The sequence below is a fragment of the Mauremys reevesii genome, linkage group 1, assembly GCF_016161935.1.
Source record: "Mauremys reevesii isolate NIE-2019 linkage group 1, ASM1616193v1, whole genome shotgun sequence".
NCBI classification, from domain to species: Eukaryota; Metazoa; Chordata; order Testudines; family Geoemydidae; genus Mauremys; species Mauremys reevesii.
In genome coordinates, this window is record NC_052623.1 from 337966957 (window position 1) to 337977341 (window position 10385).

At 41.7% G+C, this 10385-nt stretch overlaps 1 protein-coding gene across 14 annotated transcripts in view; it reads right to left on the reverse strand.

Annotated features, from left to right (window-relative positions):
• MAGI2 (membrane associated guanylate kinase, WW and PDZ domain containing 2) overlaps positions 1-10385 on the reverse strand; it is a 1074597-nt gene that overhangs the window by 1045043 nt on the left and 19169 nt on the right. The gene's annotated exons all lie outside the window — the stretch shown is intronic.

Sequence of the window (10385 nt, forward strand, 5' to 3'; positions counted from 1 at the left end):
CTGCCGGAGCCCAGAGCTGAAGGAGACAGCTGCCCCACCAGAGGACTTACCTGAATTGCTGGAGACCAGCAACGCCGACGAACTGCCGGGACTGCCATTGGATGTTTATCCAGGACAGACCGAGAATAACCCTGGAACCCAGGAGCCCAAAGCTGGGGAGGGTGGGAAGGAGCCCAAGGACACCAGATAGGGTTCATCTGTGGAATTATTGTGAACTGGCCAGTGTGTTGCAGGCAGATCCCCGCTGACCTAGTGGCGAACTACCCTGCCACTAATAGGGCCCTGGGCTGGGACGCAGTGGAGTGGGAGGGGTTGCGTCCCCCTACCCTGGGCACTCCACCTGTGAAGGGTGGCCACCTCCCCACTAATAGGCCAGAGGCCTGAATTGGTCTGGCGCCCACCAGAGCTAGGGCACCAGGCACATTTGCTGTCACTCCCGATTGGGAGCTAATTCCCCACCCTGAACTGCTGGGCTTTATCGCACGGACTAAGCCTGAGTTATAAACTGTGAATTGCCCTGATTGAGGGACTGGGGTGGAAAGACTAATTAAGGCCTGGGCTGATTGTTGGCCAGGCCTGCTAACTGCTCACTGCCCTGATTATGGGATTGGGCAGAGAGACCAACTGCTACTTGGATTAATCAGTCTGCAAAAGGCTCCCCACATAAATCAATTACAATGATTTGGATGTGTGTATGTGCATATTTATTTGTTTTTCCTAAAGTCAAAGCGGCTACCAACTCTTGCCACTCTCAGGCCACCAAAATTTTTGTTATAAGAACCCCTGTCCTAGGCACCCCTGCCACAAATTACAAGAACACAGATAAAATTACACAGCAGATTACCTAACAGCCAGCAGAACTCCTACCTCACAAAACTCTCCTTCCTTACATAGATTTAATCCCCATCTGCAGCAGCACCCCACTTTTCTGCATAATCTAAAGGTCAGCAGATCACAAATGTTTAGGGCCAGGAGGAGGCGAGCTTGTTCCAGAGCAGAAGAAAGCTCTTCCACCAACTCCCATCTCTTCTGAATTGAGGAATGGAGAGTTAAGCTGCTAGGTACTTTTGAAAATCCCACTACACACTTATTTGCATTTTTAGGTGCCTTAATTACCTTTGAAAATCTGGCCCACTGTCCTTACACACACGAATGAGGATTTGCAAGATCAAACCCTAATTTTGCACAGACATAAAAAAAAATTTTAATCAAGTTCCAAGTGAATTATTTGTTCCAGTGACTATTGAGCGTGATTAAACTTCATCTGGTTCTGATTGCATTACAGACAAAACCCATTTCTCAGATACACTGGGGCTTCACAATTTACCAAGTAAATGAATCTTCACAACACCCATGGGAGATAGGTTTTATCCTCAATTTGCATGTGGGAAAATAGAGACAAGTAGGTTAGCAAACCTACTCCTAGGCCACAGGGGGAATAAGTGTCAGAGCCCAAATGGCTCCTAGCTCTCATCTTTAGACTTCACCTTTAAGTATAGCATGTCTAAAAAATATTCCCTCCTCTACAAAATATACTGTCTCAAACTTGTACACATCTGGATTTTTTTAACTCATGTAATTTTAAGATAGTCAAACCATTTAAACAGAATTCTCCTGGGCAGAAACTCTGTGAAATTTTAGCCTGGAGCAAATTTTCACCGTAAAGTTATAAATGGAGTTTATAATGCACATTGTGCGGTCACACAGATACTGACAGAGCCTAGCAATACTTCCCTGATTTATTCTAGTGTGTAAGAAGCTGACCATTTCTTTAATGTAGTTAACAAGACCATTTCCCTTTTTGTCCTGAACTCCTTTTAAATTAAGAGTGAATTTTTATGTTTGTGAGATATAAGACAATCAGGAGTCAGACATGCAGAGAAACCCAGATCCTTGAATTTTAAGGCCTCAATCTGCTCCCACTGATGTCAGTGGAGGTAAAATCAATCAATTATTTTTCACTGTGAGTGAAAGATTCATTTCTGCCCACTGGGCCTCCCTTTTGTGTCTGCTGTTACTGCCACTTAAATGTCTAAGTCTCAGACTGAAGCCACAAATCATCTAGGTTACAGGATCTGCAAGTACAAAAAGATTCACCCGCTCATGAAAAATTGTCCCAATGTTCCTTCCACGGGAAATCAGACCCTGAATGCTAGGATTCCAATGCAAAAGCGCTACTTATACTCTCACAGTCTTTGAATCTATTTTCTCACAATATTCCGAGTCATTTCTGAAGCACAATTTGAATATTCCTGTTTCATCTTCTGTTTTTTTTTTTTCAATTAATTTTGAGTTTCACTACTCCAAATCAAATGTCCAAACCTAGCCCAGTCTGGTAGTGATCAAAAGTTGTTAGCATCTACCAAGCGGCATATGTGAACAGAATTTGGCTATTTCACTCTAGTTACCAACAGAATAGCAGCCACATCACAAAAGCCACCAAGTGACCCTTCCAGATCAGAACTGAGCTATTTTGGCTGCAGTATAAGAAAGGCCATACTGCTGCTGCATATACTGGATGTAATCTGTAGATGGACCAGGGACTGTCCAATGAGCACTTTTCGCAAGCATTTCAAATGGCAAAAATCAAATAATTTTACTGAGAGCCACCAGAGCTGAATATGGCATCTATTTATTGAATTATTAATTGGGATATTTATGAGACTCCTTCCTGCTTAATCTGGGCCCTTTCCAGATTATAGATGTACACAGAAGTTGAGGCCAACATTTTCAAGAGTGTCCACTAATTTGGGGCACCCAACCTGACACACCTGGGGTAATGATTTTCAGAGGTATTGAGCACTCACAACTCCAATTCAAACCAGTAGTGATGGTCTGCGTCTATGAAAATCTGGTCCAATGTATCGCCAGTTGGGGCACCCAAAATTAGTGGACTCTTCTGAAACTTTAGTCTTCAGAGCCTAATGTTCAGGGCAGCTGAGCGCCCACAACTCCAGCTGAAGTCAGTAAGAGCTATCAATGCAGATGGGAACTCAAACTGAAACATCCAAAATTACAATACTTACTACGGAGAAACTGTGCAAAATGTTTTGGGGAGGGCAGAAGGAACCCTACACCATGAATCTACCTTTCATATGGATAGGTCTGTCTGATATGGAATCAGCATTCGTGGCCTAGAAAGGCCTTGGATAATTTTGGTAGATACAAGCCTCAGTTACTATAGTATGCTATTCTGCCTTTTATTTATTGTCTTTGATCTTAAGTTAACTTGATCTTAATTCTAACTAATCAGTGAGTTAGCTGATAGTGGAGCTCTCTATGACCATGAAATGTGAGGGTCTGTGCGCATTTGTATTAGAAATCCCTAATCAAGAGTTTATAACAACCATAAAAATGTGTTCAAGGCTGACACAGCTGGCATGCAAGACCTACCTACCTACGTTTATTTCTGAAGTCCTATCACTCCAGTATCTGTGCTGTCTCAGAAAGGAAGGTTTTTTTTAACTAAATCTGACAAAAGAGAGTTTGAATTCTGTTTGGAGTGCAAAATAATTACATGTTACTGCCTTGTTCCCAGATAATGTTATTAAAAACACCAGCCTCAGGCAAATGCTTCTCATACACAACTGCTTTTTTTTTTCAACTGCTAGCATACAACTACTCAAGTCTGAGCTCAATTCCTGTATCAGTCTTGATGTGACACTGTTCCTTTCAGGGTGCAGGTTTCCTACATTCATTAACATTGGGTCATTTAAAAAAAATTAAACTGTTCTTGTAATTCAAATACTGGCTATGAATTTGAACTGGAACAATGCAACTCTGAAGTCCATAATGTTATCTGTTTTGGTGCTTCTGTGGAAAGGTGAATACAAATAAAAATTAGTTATTTCTGTTAGGAACCTGGTTACCCTCTTGTCTCCATGGCTGGATGACAGAAAGCATTTGACAGGGTGAAATAGATGTATTTCTTTGCAGTGGTTTAGGAATATGTATCCAGAGATCAATTCAACTCTGGTGTATGGTTTATTCAGAACCTTTTCCTCCCCAAAAGAGAAATGGATAAGGATGCCCTTTCTTCCCCACTACGCTTCACCTTGGACATTGTGTTACATAATAACTCAGAAATATATGGCATAAATATAGAGTGGGCAGAAAACAAAATTGTTTTTCTTGCAGGTAACATTCTGCTATACATCAAACCCAAATATCTCAGTGCTTTCAGTGCCTTTAACCAGTACAGGAATTCAGCCTAACCTCTAGCTGAAAAATAAACACACTGAAGACAGACGCCACAATAAGACAATATCTACCTTCAGCAATTCAGGATCTCGGGTCTTGTAAATTGAGTTAACAAGGTATCTGGTATCTTGAAAAACAACTGTACAAAGTGGGCTGAAATCTGTTCTCAGACACATCTATAAATCCAGAGCAATTCCATTTATGCCAGTGGATGTATTCTAAATTTACACTAGCTTAAATGAAAGCAGATTTTTGTCCCAAAGTCTTTATAAGACAAAAACCTAGTTCAGTTTGTTCATCTCTTTTATTTGTTTGAACAGATGACCAATTCTCCTTCTAACCCCAACACACAGAACAGGGTTATTTGAAATGAATGTCCTGCCAAAATTCCTGTTCCTTTTCTGGAATCATCTCAATACTCCCCCAAAAAATAGTGTTTCAAATTCATCTCAAGGAGAGATAAAGAATAGAATCACATATGAGCTTCCTAATGACAGCAAAGAAAACAAGGGACTGGCACTTCCAAATTTTAAACAGCTCACCTAAAATATCCAATAAATGAAATATCAGATACCACATACTACTTGTATGTGTATAAGGCGGAAAAATAGGTCTTCCAGCTTCATTATGGAAGTCAATATCCTTCATATATAACTGAAAGATCAAAGCAGTAATCTAGACACTCATGTAGTACAAAAACACCTTAATTTGGAAACACAGAAAAGAACAAATTGGTTATGAAAAAGTTCCTGCCCCATCCATGACACCACAGCAAGATGGGAACAAAATTAAATTACTCACCTACATCAGCTCTTTCAGGTTCAGACTTGAAAGTGTTTGAGCAACTCAATGAATAACAAAGATCAAGAGTGAATTCCTGGCACACTGAAGTCAATGGCAAAATTCCTATTGACTTCAATAGGCAGAGGATTTCAACCCTGCTTTTTATAATTATCTTCATCCACAATGTTGCCTGTATACCACAATGCACTGGACAGAAACACACAGACAAGTATGAAAATGAAGTGCAAAAACTCAGAAAGGCAGGCAGGTATAACAGAGAAACAGAGAGCCGAAACAGGTAAGTCACACCGCAAAGGAAAATAGGAAGCAGAATTTCAAGGTAATGTAGAAGTGGAAGGTGGTCAGACACCTTCCAAAATGCCACTCGCCCCTCACCCCCTCGCCATCAGGAGAAAGTTCCAATGCAAAGTCAGCACATGTTGTTTCACTATCATCGTAATTACCAACAAAATTAATTCAAGCAGCCCTAACCGCTGCTGTAAGGAAGAGAGTTAAATTTTCTAGGAGTGTCCCAGATCTAAATATCTGGTGACACATATTTTACAACATCTTACAGAAAACCTTCAACATATACTGTACTTTGATAAAAGGACAAGAATAATATGTTCTGAGATACACTCCCTCATCTCTACCAAACAGCAAAGAGAGAGAGAGAGATTCTGAAAATGAACAATAGCAGCAAGAAACTACACAATGGTCCATAAGAGAAAAACTTACAATTACAATGTAGCTAAACTTAGCTTTCAGCCAGACCACATCACGCAATCCATTGTTTACAGCCAAACTCTAAGATACAGCCGCATTTGCTCCAATCCCTCAGACAGAAACAAATACCTACAGGATCTCTATTAGGCATTCTTAAAACTACAATACCCACCTGGTGAAGTGAAGAAACTGATTGACAGAGCCAGACGAGAATCCAGAAGTCACCTACTACAGGACTGGCCCAACAAGGAAAGTAACAGAACTCCACTAGCCGTCACCTACAGCCCTCGACTAAAACCTCTCCAGCGCATCATCAAGCAGGGCCGCGAGAATTTTCAGGGGCCCCCATAAGAGTTTTTGGTGGGTCTTCGGTGGCAGGTCCTTCAGTGCTGCCAAACACACCCGGATCGAGTGAAGGACCTGCTGCTGAAGACCCGGAGCTTCTTCCGCTCCAGGTCTTCGGCGGCAATTCAGCGGCGAGGGCTCCTTCTGCTCTGGGTCTTCGGCAGCAATTCAGCGGCGAGGGCTCCTTCCACTCCGGGTCTTCGGCAGCAGTTCGGTGGTGGGTCCTTCACTCGCTCCAGGACCCGCCGCCAAAGTGCCCTGAAGACCCGGAGCGGAAGGACCCCCGGCACCGAAGACCCAGTCCCCTGAATCCTCTGGGTAGCCCTGTCATCAAGGACCTAAAACCTATCCTGAAGGACGATCCCTCACTCTCACAGGCCTTGGGACACAGGCCAGTCCTCGTTTACAGACAGCCCCCCCAACCTGAAGCAAATACTCACCCAGCAACTACACACCACACAACTAAAACACTAACCCAGGAACCAATCCCTGTAACAAACCCCGTTGCCAACTCTGTCCTCATATCTATTCAAGGGACACCATCATAGGACCTAACCACCTCAGCCACACCATCAGGGGCTCGTTCACCTGCACATCTACCAATGTGATATATGCCATTATGTGCCAGCAATGCCCCTCTGCCATGTACATTGGCAAACCAGTCAGTCTCTGCACAAAAGAATAAATGGTCACAAATCAGACATCAAGAATTGTAACATTCAAAAACCAGTAGGAGAGCACTTCAGTCTCCCTGGACACTCAATAACAGACTTTAAAGTGGCAATTCTTCAACTAAAAAACTTCAAAAACAGACTTCAATGAGAAACCGCAGAACTGGAATTAATTTGCAAACTGGGCACCATCAAATTAGGCCTCAATAAAGACTGGGAGTGGCTGGGTCACTACAAAAAGTTATTTTCCTTCTGTTGACACTCACACCTTCTTGTCAACTGTTGGGAATAGGCCACTCCCACCTTGACTGAATTGGCCTCATTAGCACTGACCCCCCACTTGGTAAGGCAACTCCCATCTTTTCATGTGCTGTAATATATATACTGCTTACTGTATTTTTCACTCTATGCAGCTGATGAAGTGGGTTTTAGCCCACGAAAACTTATGCCCAAATAAGTTTGTTAGTCTCTAAGGTGCCAGAAGGTCGCCTCGTTTTTTTTAATGTAGCTAAAGAAAAGAAGAGAAATACAAGACATAGAAAAGATCACAGCTTTGATTAGAATATTGTCACAAGACTGATAAGAGCCAATGAGTTACTTATAATACACAAAGACCAAGGAGACAACAATAACCTTGAGCTAAAACCACACTGTGGGCTATCTCTTAGGCCCTGTCTACACTGGCAAGTTTCTGTACAGTGAAGCAGCTTTCTGCGCTGTAACTCCCGAGGTGACACACTGCCAAGCCACTTAGTGCACAGAAACTGTGCAGCTGTAGCACTTTAAAAAAAACACCCGAGTGAGAGGTGTACAGCTTTCTGCACCGAGGCCACAGTGCTGGTGCCAGCATAGACACCATGGTGACTACGGCGCTGCGATTGGCCTCCGGGAGGTGTCCCACAATGCCTGTTCTTGTTTATAGAGCCTGATTTAGTATCACTGAAATTAATGAGAGTTTGGCCATTGACTTCAGTATTGAAGGATCAGACCCATACTCAGTTATTAACAACTACATCTCTCTATGTACTGACATGGCCCTCATCACTGTGGCACCTGAATGTATTGCATTCTTTAATGAATTTACTCTCACAACCCCCTTGTGGAAACTGTTATTTGTATAGTGTGTTATATTTTTATTAATGTTGCTGACGGGGAACCGAGTCAGAGAGATTAAGGCCAGATTTTTAATGGTATTTTGGTGCCTAAAGATGCAGAAAGGTGCCTACTGGGATTTGAGATTGGCAGTTTGGCACCCAGGTGCTTCAGAACATCTCACTAGGCACCAATGAGTCAACAGTGTAACACAGTTGCAAAAAAAGCAAACATTATTCTGGGATGTATTAGCAGGAGTGTTGTAAGCAAGACATGAGTAGTAATTCTTCCGCTCTACTCTGCGCTGATTAGGCCTCACCTGGAGTACTGTGCACAGTTCTGGGCACCACATTTCAGGAAAGATGTGGACAAATTGGAGAAAGTCCAGAGGAGAGCAACAAAAATTATCAAAGGTCTAGAAAACATGACCTATGAGGAAAGATTGAAAAAATTGAGTTTGTTTAGTCTGGAGAAGAGAAGACTGAGGGGGGACATGATAACAGTTTTCAAGTACATTTTCAAGACGGAGAGAGGTAAATTGTTCTCATTAACCTCTGAGGATAGGACAAGAATCAATGGGCTTAAATTGCAGCAAGGGCGGTTTAGGTTGGACATTAGGAAAAACATCCTGTCAGAATACTTAAGGACGGGAATAACTTGCTTAATGACGTTGTGGAAATCTCCATCATTGGAGATTTTAAAGAGCAGGCTAGACAAACACCTATCAGGGATTCTCTATATTAGTGTTCTTAAACTCGGGGTCAGGACCCCTCAGAGGGTCCTGAGGTTATTACATGGGGGGTCACGAGCTGTCAGTCTTCATCCCAAACCTCGCTTTGCATCCAGCATTTATAGTGGTGTTTAATATATAAAAAAGTGTTTTTAATTTATAAGGGGGGGTCACACTCCGAGGCTTGCTATGTGAAAGGGGTCACCAGTACAAAAGTTTGAGAACCACTGCTCTAGATAATACTTACTCCTGGCATGAGTGCAGGAGATTGGACTAGATGACCTCTCGAGGTCCCTTCCAGTCCTACGAATCTTAAAAATCTGGCCCAAGTGACCTGCCCGAGGCCTTTGCAGAAATTAATTGAGTCCAGATCTCCTGGGTTCTAGTCTGGTGCCTCAACCAAAAGTCCATCCTTCCCTTCCTTTCTCAACTATCAGAAATCTACTAAATAACCGACAATCAGTGTTTAAAAACTACTGACAACTATTTGTGGACCTATCAGTGTAAAACAACAACTGTGCCAAACACTTATGTATATAACACTACTGCATCTAGTAGCTGGATATACTGTTAAGAAAAACAATATTGCAATATATACATCTTTGTTCTTACCTTTATATAACCAACCACACCCAAAACATATAGACCTGTGTACTTTACATTAGCATTTACCTATAAATACCCCAGTTAAAAATAAGGTTTTAAAAAACAAAGTTATAAATGAAAAGAAAAACAGTTGCACACTGGACGCACATTATTTCAAGGGAAAAGATCATAAGCAGTATATTAATAAGTGATTTGAAGGATGACAAGAAATACGGCATTTTAAAGTCCCTTTACAGTCAATGACATAATGGACTGAAACAACTTCTGTTGGGTTAATAATCATCTGTTTTACAGTATTTAAATATATTTTATTGGATTAAACACCTTTATACTACCAAATCACAAGAAATCCTCTCCTGAGAACTTTAACATTTTCTGTCCTTGTTAATCATGATTTGATATCTTCACTCCTTATGACACCTTATTAACATTAGACTGTAAGCTTGTACAAACACAGAACAGAAAGATGGTGCCTATTCCAAGGATCTCATAAATTCTCACAGGAGAGATTTATTTCACATTAAAATAAATCAATTAACTTAGGGGGGGGAAATGTTAAAACAACATCAAGACACAAATTCTGCCCTTTCTTATATCTGGCACCATTCCATTGAACTAAACAAGAAATTCAGAGTTGAGCTGAACACTCCATTTTTCCCTCACTGAAGTGACCTTTTCACTGATAATCCACTAATGAGAATACACCAAGACAAATTAAAAACACCTTTTGGAAAGGTACCTTTTTGGATTCTCCACTGTGTGTTGGATGAGCCTGGGCTGTATTTTTCTAATTTGAGGCCCCTATGTGGAACTTAATGGCTTAGGCTAGGATCTTCAAAGGTGCCCAGATCTCTTTGAAATTCACTGAGATTGGGTGCCTAACTCCCTCAGTCTCCTTTGAAAATCCCAGTCTTAAGGTGTTTGATGTATGGAATTGTTACAAGATCAGGCCTTTGGACTTATGAGGAGAGGCTGAGGGAACCAGGATTGTTTAGTCTGCAGAAGAGAAGAATGCAGGGGGATTTGATAGCTGCTTTCAACTACCTGAAAGAGGATGGATCTAGACTATTCTTAGTGGTACCAGATGACAGAACAACGAGTAATGGTCTCACGTTGCAGTGGGGGAGTTTTAGGTTGGATATTAGGAAAAACTTTTTCACTGGGAGGGTGGTGAAGCACTGGAATGGGTTACCTAGGGAGGTGGTGAAATCGTCTTCCTTAGAGGTTTTAAG